Source organism: Leptodactylus fuscus, chromosome 9, assembly GCF_031893055.1.
Source record: "Leptodactylus fuscus isolate aLepFus1 chromosome 9, aLepFus1.hap2, whole genome shotgun sequence".
NCBI classification, from domain to species: domain Eukaryota; kingdom Metazoa; phylum Chordata; class Amphibia; order Anura; family Leptodactylidae; genus Leptodactylus; species Leptodactylus fuscus.
Window position 1 is genome coordinate 13,351,750 of NC_134273.1, and position 13,076 is coordinate 13,364,825.

General features: G+C 48.7%; 1 protein-coding gene across 2 annotated transcripts in view; it reads right to left on the reverse strand.

Moving 5' to 3' along the window:
* The window catches only part of ZFYVE9 (zinc finger FYVE-type containing 9), a 33,836-nt gene extending 23,840 nt beyond the window's left edge, over positions 1 to 9,996 (reverse strand). For both annotated transcript variants that reach the window (XM_075287067.1, XM_075287068.1), the window contains exon 1: positions 9,754 to 9,996. The gene's annotated coding sequence lies outside the window, so the exon portion shown is untranslated. The remainder of the gene's footprint in view (positions 1 to 9,753) is intronic.
* Positions 9,997 to 13,076: the final 3,080 nt, after the last annotated feature.

Below are 13,076 nucleotides of genomic sequence, written 5' to 3' on the forward strand. Positions count from 1 at the left end.
CGCTATAGACAAGTCATTAAAGTCTGAATAACCAATCAAGTGTCGTCACAATCCCTAAAGAATAAAACCGCAGCTGCAGAAGCGGCACAATGTCCACCCAGACGCGGCGAGACCGCGCAGCGCCATCCAATCCTAATCCCAGCACAATCGTGGCCAACAAGACGGCAAGGTTACATCACAAGAGGAACATCTGCAGGAACCTCAACGTACGTCATTATAGTTCACGGGGACAATATCCGGAACGCGGCTGGTAGGGTACAAAGACGTAGAGTCTACCTGCGGAAGCAGCGGCAAAGTTGTGAACCAAAACGAATACGGATAGAAAAATCGCCGCGTTCTTAATGCCACTACTAGCTGGTCATTAAGGGGTTAAAAGATTTTCTTATTTTATCCTCCGTACGAAAAAAATCTATCCTAAATCCTTTAAGATAAGGGGAACAGAAGGAGGACAATCCTGTGTGCAGCAGGACACGCGCGTCCCGGCCTATACGAGGTGTCTGATGGAACGGACGGGTCACAGAGCTGCGGCCTAACATCAGGCGTGTATAGATCCTGCCCGGGGGTGCAGCAGCAGCAGCCGCTCGGACCCTCCCATGTAATGACACACGATGAAGGGGATGACCTCATGCAAGCAATGACCTACAAAAAGTTGTCATGCGTGTGTTATTCATTAATGGTATAATATGGCGTGCCAGCACAAGGCGAGTCCCAGGCGCTGCCCGCCACACAGTAGCTGCCTGCTAAATAATGCAGCGACTACACAAACACGGCTCCTGGCTATGTACTATGGGCTGACAGACAGCAATGTCCTCCGGGCCCCGACTACTCCGCTATCACCCTGTAGTCACACACAGCGTGCTGCAGCGGTCTGGATGGCGGTTTTTATTCTGTTACACACTGACACGCGTCCCTCACCATGCAGGCATTGTACTAGACAAGGGGGCAGATTTATTAAAGGGATTGTCCAAGTTTAAGTCATTTGTGGCCTATCCCAGGGCTGGGCAATAATTGGGCATTTTACCTCAATTACAATTAAGGGGGATTATTTAGGTCGGGCTCCTTTTACAGCAGGGGTAGGGAACGTACGGCTCTCCAGCTGTTGCAAAACTACAACTCCCAGCATGCATACTGGCTCTGCTGTTCTGGGAACTCCCATGGAAGTGAATGGAGCATGCTGGGAGTTGTAGTTTCACAGCAGCTGGAGAGCCAAAGGTTCCCTGACCCTGTTTTACAGTATGAATATATGTTGGGCAAGGTCCTCCCGGGGGACATGGCTGCACCAAAACTGCTATTATACCCTGGGAGTCTCTTCAGACCGCAGATTATAATAAGCGGTGCCCTTGGACTTTTGTCCTGGGCTCCGGTGTGACTCCATGCGGTCTCTTAACTAACATGGGTCATGTCATGTGACCTGTTGAGGCCCAATAAGAGGCCTTGAGGTCCCTGATATCAGAGAGTCGCACCAGAGCCCAGGAGAGGCGATTTTATTACAGAATGCACTTGGATAACATCCCCCCGTTGGAGGGTCGATTCTGGGGCAGGTTAGGACCTTCTCTATACTCATCAGAAAGGAACGGAGCATCGGAAGCCCCCGTCGGACATCCCATTCTGTCATGTGCATGGTGCCAAGCTCCGAATTCTGTTCCCAAACGCCGGACGTGTCTTTTTTCCTAGACCGACTCAGCCACAGAACCTGCAGCGCAAGGCGACACTCCTATTGTGCCTGGGACTCAACCGCAAGCAAACCTGCGGCAGAAAGTCAAAGCTCTACTTCAGTTTTCCACCACAAGACGCACAGAGCCGGACAGCGGAGCAGAATCTGAGATCACCTCAACTTCCTCTTCACTTTCCACCGTGTGAACCCAAAGGAAGAGAATGAAGTCTAGTAAGAGGAGCGAAGTCTATCCCACAGCGTGACCCTACTGTGATGGAGTTGGCGTATCTTTCTGAAATTTTACGCTGTCTAAATTTAAGACATTATTAATAAATCTTCCCCAGACTGTGAAGGAGAACGAATATCTGTACTGAAAATAACTGAATACTTGTGAGCGCTGCAACGCATCCGTTACTACATATAGTAAATACACATAAGCTGACCTCACTCTATACACTATAGTATATAGCGGACACCTGCCACCAACGTCTGGGACCGAGGAGAGCTCCGACTACTGATATTAACCCTCAGATGGTCCGATAATGTCTGAACTAATAAAAGGTAAAAAGTACAGGGCCCGGGTATTCTGTAATAACAACTAGGACGAGGCTGTCTGAACGAAACAACGTTCCATGTGCGCCTCAGCTTCCAACGTGACCCCGCGTCAGAGCAATGAGATAGGCCCCGGACGGCCGTTACAACTATCCTTAGGGCATCAGCTGAAGATTGGGTCTGACACCCGGGACCCTCACTGATCAGCTGTCTGAGCAGGCTGCAGTGTTCAGGTACTTGCTGCAGCCTCTGCAACTTACCGAGCCTGTGCTCATGGGAGATCCCTGGTGTCAGAACCCCACAGGTCCTCAACTGATGATCTATCCTATTCCTAATAACAGGGCGGTGAACGGTCTGGGAACACATTGGGTCTAAAAAATTTTGCAAACTATCCAGAAGAACCTTTTTTTCCTTATACAATGCAGCCCGGGCCCTCGGCATTACTACTTAGGACACTTCTTAAGAGTTTCTTGCCATAAACGTCTTCACGCTTTTGCACAGCACCAGGCAAGATCATGTACTTGGTGAAGCAGAAACGTCTTTGCCCAGGCGCAGCCCACCACGGCCCGGCGTGTGTCACCCCCCCCGGCTGCTTCATGTCTGCCTCATCCCGATGAGTAGTACGTTCTCTGTGACATTTAAGACACCGAGCCCCGCATCTCGGCTAATATCAGCATCTGCCGCTTCAGTCTTGGCGCGCGCTCCGGCTCTTAATTAAAAAAACATAAGGCTGACGAGAGCCAAAATGAAGCAATAACAATGTTTGCACCACATGCCACCGCCAGGGAACGGGATCGCACATCCAGCCTGGCAAACCCTACACCAACAATTATTTGCAATGCAAAAAATAAAATACAATATTGGTGCCGATGACCGTCACACGTCCAACCCTTCTCTGCGCCAGGGATCTCAAGACGGACCTATGGGTAGAAAATAACCCAGGAACAAGCATTGCTCATAAGGTGCCATCAATTGCTTCTGACATCTGAAGACGTTTTGTCAGCGCATCAAGGAAGCGATTTCCCTCCCCACCCTATAGCATCCTGTGTAGACCGTAACATCCAGATCTGATCATTGGGAGCGGTCTGTGGGGGGATTAAAGAATAACCCAGCCGAAACAGGATGGAGGGCCACGCGGTAATATCACAGCTGTGTGACGAGATACATTATATACACGTACAAGGAAAAATATCACATTCATACAGGTAGCAGATGGAACATTAAGGAGTTCAGGAGGAGCCTTGACTTACAGAGGACTCCTAGGACTTATATATGGATGATCCTTCCTTAGCAGAGGTCATCAATGTGACTGGTGGGGTCAGACCCCGGGATCCTCATCGCTGAGGTGCAGGCTGCACAGCTGCTGTGCTTGGGATTGAAGATCAGACCTATTCGCTTGAATGGGACTGAGCTTCTGCTGTACCATGTCAATGATGACTATAAGGTCATGGCACAGGGAAAAGAACGCATCGCATTGCTTGTTCACAACATGGACCCCAACTGATCACATATGGATGACCTCTCCCAAGGATAAGCCATCGATATATATAGTAAGAGTCCGGGAATATCCTCTGTCCGGGGACAAATGGGGATAAACACGTCGGCCCACTGCCAAGTCCATCGTCCAGTACCCGGCCAGTATCATGCAGGGGTCCTATTCTAATCAATGGCTGGTTGCGATGTTAATGCCTGAGAGTTAAGTTATGATTGTCAGATGGGCGGGGGTCCTAGGGGATCCCAGGAACAATCGAGAATGCCCACTGATAGTCAGGACCTTCCCTATCGAAAAGCCACAGTATCTGGAACATGGAAGGCGTTGGGGCAGCACCGCTGTACCAATACGGGCCCGCTACACTTTGTACGGCGCATGAGCAGCGTGTCTCAGTACTGGTGATCTGCAGGGGCCCCTGGTATCAAACCCCTGCAGATGTAATACTGATGCCTCAGCAGAGGCCATCAATCTCGGAGACCGGATCAGCCCCTTAACTAAAAACACTCTTATAAGGCTGCCTTGATTATTGCACAATAACTCTCGTAAGAATCGGCGCTGCAAAACAGAATCCCATTGACTTCAATGGGTTTTGTTTAACACGTGTAACGCATTGAAGTCGATGGGATTCTGTTTTGCAGCGCCGATTCTTCTGCGCGTTATCGTGCAATAATCAGTGCCGTATTACACCATGTAAATGCACCCTTATGAGGCTGCATTCACACCCAGCGTTTTTTGTTGCAAGCTTACCAGTGTTTTCCTTGCATTCTGTGATGTCGCCTGCTCCTGTCTGAACACAGAGTAAAGTGACGTTAGTCATGTGACCAATGGTTGGACCGAGACGTCCAAGACTCGCATGTATAATAGTAAGTAGCCTTATCCAGTGCAGGGAATACGCTCGTAAACCCAACCGACCCCATAGTAGTCACTGGGCGCCATTAGAGTCCTGTGTCATGTCTCACTTTAAAAATGATGGACAAGGGACAGACCCCTGTCACGGAGCAAAGGTATACGTCTTCCTCCGGATGGTCTTTTGAATCAACACGGACGCAAGAGGTCGGGAGACAACAGCAATTTATTGTAATCCACAAAGTTAGTAGCCGGCGGCGGTCACATCAACCGTAATAACAATAAGTCCACAGAAGTCACAATCCAATGATAGCTTTGGTTCCTTGGTCCTGTAACTAAATTCTGGCTCTCTGCAGAGCTGTGCACAGGCCGGCTAACACATACTAACTGCTAGCTATATACTATATACTAAACTGTTACACCTATACCTGGGGGTGGGAAGGGCTGAGCCACAGATCCTTCCCCCCTCACCTATGCCAAGGAGAGCAGACTCCCTGTCTACTATGGACAATGCACCATCCAACACCTTCTTGGAGACACTGATCAGATTATCTCCACCCATTGTCCTCACTAGTTAGAGGTATTTGCATACAATGTGCTAACACACTAGACCCGAATCAGCCAACTACACACTGATGTTTACAACAGGTTAGAGAATACATTCCACATGAAATATATATTACACATTGCCTATAGTATAGACTCTAACCATCCCGTGACAACCCCTCCCCCTCTCAAAACATGTGCATGACACAATTGGCCTACACAGGTAAATTGGGGAATGCACATCAGTCTCTATAGCTCATATGTCCTCCTGCCGGGATAACCCATCTGCGTTCTGGTGTTGGTTCCCTCGGCGGTGCTGAATGGTAAAGTTGTAGGGTTGAAGGGCTGGCATCTGGCAGAAAATCCGGTGGATCCATGTTGGCTTCTCCCTGAGCTTGGCTTCGGGTCACTGCTCCCACAAAGTGGCACTGTAGATTTCCAACATCGTTGCCTAACAGAACATCAGCCGGCAGCCCGCTCATCACACCAATTGTGCATCGTTTTGGTCCATAACCATAGTCAAGTTCCACGGTAGCTTTAGGAATACGTCTCCGAGTACCCCCTGCCAACTTGATAGAAATGCCAGGGCCCTCCTCTAGGGCCTCGGGTCGCACAACTCGGGGGTCCGCTACCGTTAGGAAAGCTCCCGAGTCCCGGAATCCAACAACTGTTCGGCCATCCAGTAGGACCTCCTGCAAGTGCTTCCGCTGAAGGTTTGCGGGATGTGTGGCGGAAGGCTGAATCCCATAGACCCCTGGAGGTGGAACAGATGGGTCATTCATGGGGTCATCTGGAAATGGGGCCAAACTTTCTGTCCTAGGGGTGGTTCCCAGGTAGTGAATAGGCCGGGATGCCACGGTGGCCCGTGCCCCCATGTTAACAGGGCAACTAGCTTGCAAATGTCCAGGCCGCCCGCACCCAAAACATCTGCGCTCTAGCATTCTTCCAGTAGGTCGTTGTCTAGGGACAGGGTTGTTCATAGCTGGAGGCCGATGGGCTGGGGCAAAGGTAGAGGGGGAATTGTAATCCTGAGGCCGGGCACGAAAGGTGGGTGGCTGGATGAAGGGTGTCTGGCGGACTGTGGTAGTTTTCCGCTCCTCTGCAAACAACCTCTTCCACTGCGGCTTGATGGTCAGGCCCTCATCTGCAAGGGAAGCAGCTTGCTCAACTGTGGCTGGGTTCCGTTCCAGCACCCACTCACGGATCTCAGCGGGGCACTGGGAAAAGAACTGTTCCTTAAGTATGACTTGGAGGATCTTATCGACTGTGACAGCCTCCTCTCCTTCTAGCCAGCGCTTGCATGCTTGCTTCAACTTGTGGGCGAACATGTGGAAGGAGCTTCCCCCATTGTAAGACAAAGAGCGGAACTGAACTCGGTAGGTCTCTGGAGTGACTGCATAATACTTCTGCACCGCTCTTTTAATGGCCTCATAGTCCCGCTGATCACTAGGGTCCATGGCTCTGAGAGCTTCCGCAGCCCCATCTCGTAGGTGCCCCACCAGATACCGGACCCAATCCTTCTCTGGGACTTCCATCAGGCGGCACTGGTGTTCGAAGTCCTGAAAATATCCATCAACATCCCCAGCCGCTTCATCAAAGGTCTTGAAGTGTTTATGGGAGACATATGGTGGTTCTCTCACTGTTGGGCTGGGGGTCGACGTTTGATTATAATTCCTCGTAGTTATCTCAGCCATTCGCATTTCATGCGCCATTCTTTCCTTTTCATGCGCCATTCTCTGTTCCTCCTTCTCCGTTTCCTGAGCCCTCTGTAATGCTCTACTCCTTTGCTCTGCAGTTGCTCCTAGCCCCAGCACTGCCAATTCCTCCTCATACAAAACAACCCATCTGCTCTTTTGGGTCTGTACCTGCCACTCCTGTATCTCTCCAGTCTCCTGGGGGCAGCCCTCCTCATGGTCGCTTTGCAGGGTCATCTCCTCCAGTGCCTCGATCAGTTGATCTTTCGTTCTTCCCTGGTAACTCAGGTTTAGTTCCCGGGCCCTTACTTGTAGACTTGCCATAGTCCAGTTCCTGTATTCTGAGGTTGTGGCTCCATTAATCGCTGGGCTGCTGTAGTCCATCTCGCTGTCCGCTGTTGATCCCACCGCTGCCAACCAGTTGTCACGGAGCAAAGGTATACGTCTTCCTCCGGATGGTCTTTTGAATCAACACGGACGCAAGAGGTCGGGAGACAACAGCAATTTATTGTAATCCACAAAGTTAGTAGCCGGCGGCGGTCACATCAACCGTAATAACAATAAGTCCACAGAAGTCACAATCCAATGATAGCTTTGGTTCCTTGGTCCTGTAACTAAATTCTGGCTCTCTGCAGAGCTGTGCACAGGCCGGCTAACACATACTAACTGCTAGCTATATACTATATACTAAACTGTTACACCTATACCTGGGGGTGGGAAGGGCTGAGCCACAGATCCTTCCCCCCCTCACCTATGCCAAGGAGAGCAGACTCCCTGTCTACTATGGACAATGCACCATCCAACATCTTCTTGGAGACACTGATCAGATTATCTCCACCCATTGTCCTCACTAGTTAGAGGTATTTGCATACAATGTGCTAACACACTAGACCCCAATCAGCCAACTACACACTGATGTTTACAACAGGTTAGAGAATACATTCCACATGAAATATATATTACACATTGCCTATAGTATAGACTCTAACCATCCCGTGACAACCCCATTATAGTCAATGGGGCCCACCAGACTCCGCGTGTACCTGCTGCTTTACCGCTTCGCCGTTATTCTGGTCCCCGCGAGCAATGGAGACGGCGCCAGTGTGAACCTCGTGTAAGGAGAGGTTAGATAACTAGGCCGCATCTCTGCCGAGATCTTGTGACCACTGCAATCCATGAACACAATCAAGAAGAAGGAGAAGGGTTAAAAAAAACACTTGCCAAGTCGAGAAGTCACAAGACGATGAGTGTAAGGAGACAGACGAGTTAGGGATGACATGTGACAAATATCTGTGACTTATCAGGAGGAGAGGGGTCCGCGAACCCCCCGATATAGGAACAAGGCAACGAGATTAAAGGGATTGTTCAGGGGTCTTTTCTAACTTGCTTGCTCTGGGGGGGGGGTTTAGATGCTGGACCTGGGAGTTCCGGTCTGGTTCCAAGCCTGGGTCATAGGAACGAGCACCCGTCCCCAAGGTCACCTCGCCTTCTCTGCCTTGTTCACTACCATTTATCTGTGCTATGGGGGAACCCAGGGTGCGGGCTCAGGTCACATGATCCAGGGCAGGAACCAGCCCCTAAAGTCAATAGGACATATAGAAAGTCACGTGCCATGGACCCCGATGAAACCAGACACAAGGGCCACAACCTCCCTGATGAAGCCAATGCAGCCTGCTCGCCCCGCAGGCCAAGGGTCAGAGGTGACCGAGTAGAGGCCATTGTGTAGTCCTTAGAAATATAGGACCCCCTAAAATGTAAGAGCATAATAAGCGGGTGCAAAATTACTCCAGGCCCAGAATACGGCGCCAACCTGAGAATCACCTGGATACTGATCACAATATAAAGTCATGTTCACACAATGCAGATTGTTGCAGTATTCGGATAGGGCTACAAAGTGACTTTGGTCTTGCCCTGCCACTTAAAGGGGTTATCTAGTATTTATTATTCATGGCCGGTCCAGATCAGCTGTACAGAGACAGCGCGTATTGCTTCCATGCCAGGACCGCGCCGCGCACTCACATTGTAGGACAGGCCATCACTAGCAGAATCTGGAGAGCCCCTCTAAGTGTACAGAGCCGCACTGCCATTCTCAAGGTGCTACAAATATGACTCCTAGTCGCAAACCGATCGGGCCCTGCTCAATCTGCAAATGTGACCTCTCGCTGCAAAGAAACTGAACAAGGCTTCATCTTTATGCGACTACAAGTTACAGTCACAGCGCAACTCAGTAAGGGCTCGTTCACACCTGCGCCTGGGGTCTGCGTTATGCAGGTTTCCGTTTCCTGCCCAACACTGGACAAGAGACAGAAACCTGCCGGCATCTTCCAAACCCATTCATTTGAGCACCGGTGAGCGTTTTGTGCTCTCCGCGGCGAAACCGTTTTTTTAACCAGACACAGAGTCGGACATGGTCTGACAGGTTTCCATCTTCTGTCTGCAGAAGACAGAAACCTGAAAACGGAAATCAAGCGCTGGTGCGAACCCAGAGTCATGTAATGTATGTACACAGGGATTGCACCAGCAGAATAGTGAGCGCAGCTCTGGAGTATAATACAGGATAAGTAATGTAATGTATGTACACAGTGACTGCACCAGCAGAATAGTGAGCGCAGCTCTGGAGTATAATACAGGATAAGTAATGTAATGTATGTACACAGTGACTGCACCAGCAGAATAGTGAGTGCAGCTCTGGAGTATAATGCAGGATCACTCCAGGATAAGTCATGTAATATACACACCAGTAATACATAGTGATTGCAGCGCTGCCCCTGGTGCTGGATGATTACACAGGTAGGTGCTGATAATACGGCAGCAGTCCGATTACAGCTCTGCAGCCAGTAGTTCCCTGGGGGAGCCCTATACACAGGCAGTGCTGCCCCGGAGCTCCTCTATGTCAGGGTATTCTGTGCCCTGTGCACCCCCGGCTACTAACAATCCTTTCTCGTGCAGTCCTAGCTGTGGCCACTTACCGGGGGGCTCCTCATGCCGGGCTGGCGGCTCAGGCTCCGGGGTCAGCCGCTCCGTCCTCCTCCTTCTTTTCTCAGGAACACTCCGAGCCTTCTAATAAGAACCGCTATGTGTGAAGGAGCAGGCCCCGGGCCTCGTCAGCTTCCCCGGCCAGGTAATTATCCCGACGTCCGGCTTCTGCCTGGTATGCGGCCCGGCTCCGTGTGCCCCCAGCTCTGCTGCTGTCACTGCCATGTCCGGCCCGACGAGAGAAGAGGAGGGCAGAGAGAGAGGACGGTGTGCAGCAAGGAGAGCGCCAGCGCCCCCTGCCTGGGAGGAGAGAGAAGAGCCAGAGGCCTAGCAGGAGGGAAGAGGGAGAGACTGGGGAGAGAGGGAGGGATAGAGAGAAAAAAGGGATAGATAGATAGATAGATAGATAGATAGATAGATAGATAGATAGATAGATAGATAGATAGATAGATAGATAGATAGATAGATAGATAGATAGATAGATAGGAGATAGATAGATAGATAGATAGATAGATAGATAGGAGATAGATAGATAGATAGATAGATAGATAGATAGATAGATAGATAGATAGATAGATAGATAGATAGGAGATAGATAGATAGATAGATAGATAGATAGGAGATAGATAGATAGATAGATAGATAGGAGATAGATAGATAGATAGGAGATAGATAGATAGATAGATAGATAGATAGATAGATAGATAGATAGGAGATAGATAGATAGATAGATAGATAGATAGGAGATAGATAGATAGGAGATAGATAGGAGATAGATGATAGATAGATAGATAGATAGATAGATAGATAGATAGATAGATAGATGATAGATAGATAGATAGATAGGAGATAGATAGATAGATGATAGATAGATAGATAGATAGATAGATAGGAGATAGATAGATAGGAGATAGATAGACAGATAATAGATAGGAGATAGATAGATAGATAGATAGATAGATAGATAGATAGATAGATAGATAGATGATAGATAGATTGGAGAGAGATAGATAGATAGATAGATAGATAGATAGATAGATAGATAGATAGGAGATAGATAGATAGATAGATAGATAGATAATAGTGAGTGATATTACCTAGAATATTACATGGCTAGTAGATAGATATTCGCCGTATACACACAGTGTTATATAGATAGTTATATACATGGGATCCCACAGGTGACGTCCTATATGTGCCAGGTGACCGCTGCTACCATTCCTAGACGGCTGCTGAAGAATATCACTACAATGGGTGTTAACGCTTGGCCGTCCTAACACCTCTGTTTTAGCAGGCACTCCTTTCGCATCCTTCTCTCTGTCAACTTTTCAGCCCATTGTTCTCGTCCTGTGACATATCAGAAAACAATCTATACAATATTAGCGTGAACATGGCCTTAGAGCTCTCCGTGGTGCTGACCCTCTGTTATTCCTCCTAGAAATTTCCCGGCAGGGGTTGTGTCCCTGCAATCAGAGCCGCCATTGTCTGACCGTAGGGACGCATCCCATTTGACAATAACATGGTCACACCCAGCTGCCAAAAAATTTCCAGGTGGAATAACAGAGGAACATCACAACGGAGAGTTCTAAGACAAGATTCTCCAGAATTGTTACATCATGGGGGGACAAAGGAGTGTACGGAGTCAGACCTGTCAGGAGGGCGGACGGATCCCCTGTAATCTGGAGTTTATCGCACTGGCTCGGATACGACATCTCCGTAGATTCCCTATAAAATTTTATGGATTGGGTAAAATGGCCGTATAACGTAATTGTCTCTGATTTTGCTGTAAGTATTTCTTGACGTACTAACCGATTAGTCAGAGGGAACAGCCGGCTAATTTACAGTAAGTGGATGTGAAATCTCAGTGTTGTGTGAAATATTACATCTGCAGCATATGTTCACAGTCTGCGAGAACTGACGCCGCGGCGCTGAGGGACGATACCTTGTTAGGTGGCTCTGCGGGGAGGCCACATTACACTGCCATCATGTGACTGACTGACAATTTAGTTCAGGACTTGTATAGAATAGACAGGACATGAAGGTCCATCTTAGGAGACGGATGCATGTAGGTCGCCCTATGTGTAACCCCTTCCCGCCTTCCAAACCCCATAACAGGGCTTCATGTTTACAGGACAAGTTGTTCTTCATCATGGGACCATTTAATATTCCCTACAATATACTGGGAAGCTGGAAAAAAAAATCAGAATGGGGTAGAATTGGAGAAAAAGTGCATTTGTGCGTTTTTCTTACGGGCTTCGTTTTTACAGCGTGCACTGTGCAGCCAACATGACGCGTCACCTGTATTCTATGTGTCGATACGATTCCAGGGATAACACATTTCTATCGTTTTAAACTCTTAACTCTTTAATCCAAAAATTTGCAAAAAAAAAAAACAAAACATTCGCGGATGTCGGGAAGGGCTTAATATAGCAAATTCTGCATTCTCTCCTCTCTCTATCTGGCCGCAGATCCAGCAGAGTCAGCCAGTGTCCCTGATCTTTGACACAAAGAGGTGAGGATATGGTATGTAGTGTTTGTTATTTTAAGCCTCTTCAGGGGTTAAAAATAGGATTTAGGACACCCCTTTAAGACCGAAGGAGGAGACCACACGTTGCGGAAACGCAGGAGAAAAAAAAATTGCAAAGTAAATACGACAGTACATGGACCGAGCTGCAAGATCAAGCACTGCTTGGTATTCAGCAAAGAGGCCGTGACGCTCCCACTCTATAAAGGCAGTCCGAATTTACAAGAACAATCCTGTAGAGTGCAAATTCGTGACCGAAAGAGAGGAGCCTTACGATTCCTAAATGTGCTTAATTCAGTATCTCACCTGCACTGATCCTTGGGGGCCGTTTGTGCAGCATGTGCAGTACTTGAACTTCTACAAGCCTCATTCAGATGAAAGGGATGGCCCATATTTTTTTTGAAATACATCTGTTATGTGTACCCAAATTGTATTGGGGTCCTGGTGAGGGCACCACTTATGGGATCCCTGATACAGTTAATTGAATGAGTGAATATAAGGCCTCGTTGATATCTGCGTTGGAATTCTATCCCCCCCCGTAACTGCAAGTGGTGAGCAGTAAAAGCACACAGACCCCTTAGTCTATAATGGGGTCCGTGTGCTTGCCGCCAGATCTCCACACGAGTCATATGATGAGGAAAGTAGGTCACAATCTACTTTCCTGTCCGCATGATTCATGCAGGCAGCGCGCGGCAAGCACACGGACCCCATTATAGTCTATGGGGTCCAGGTGCTTTTACTGCTCACCACTTGCAGTTACGTCCCCATGCGGACTCCCCTGAACGAATTACC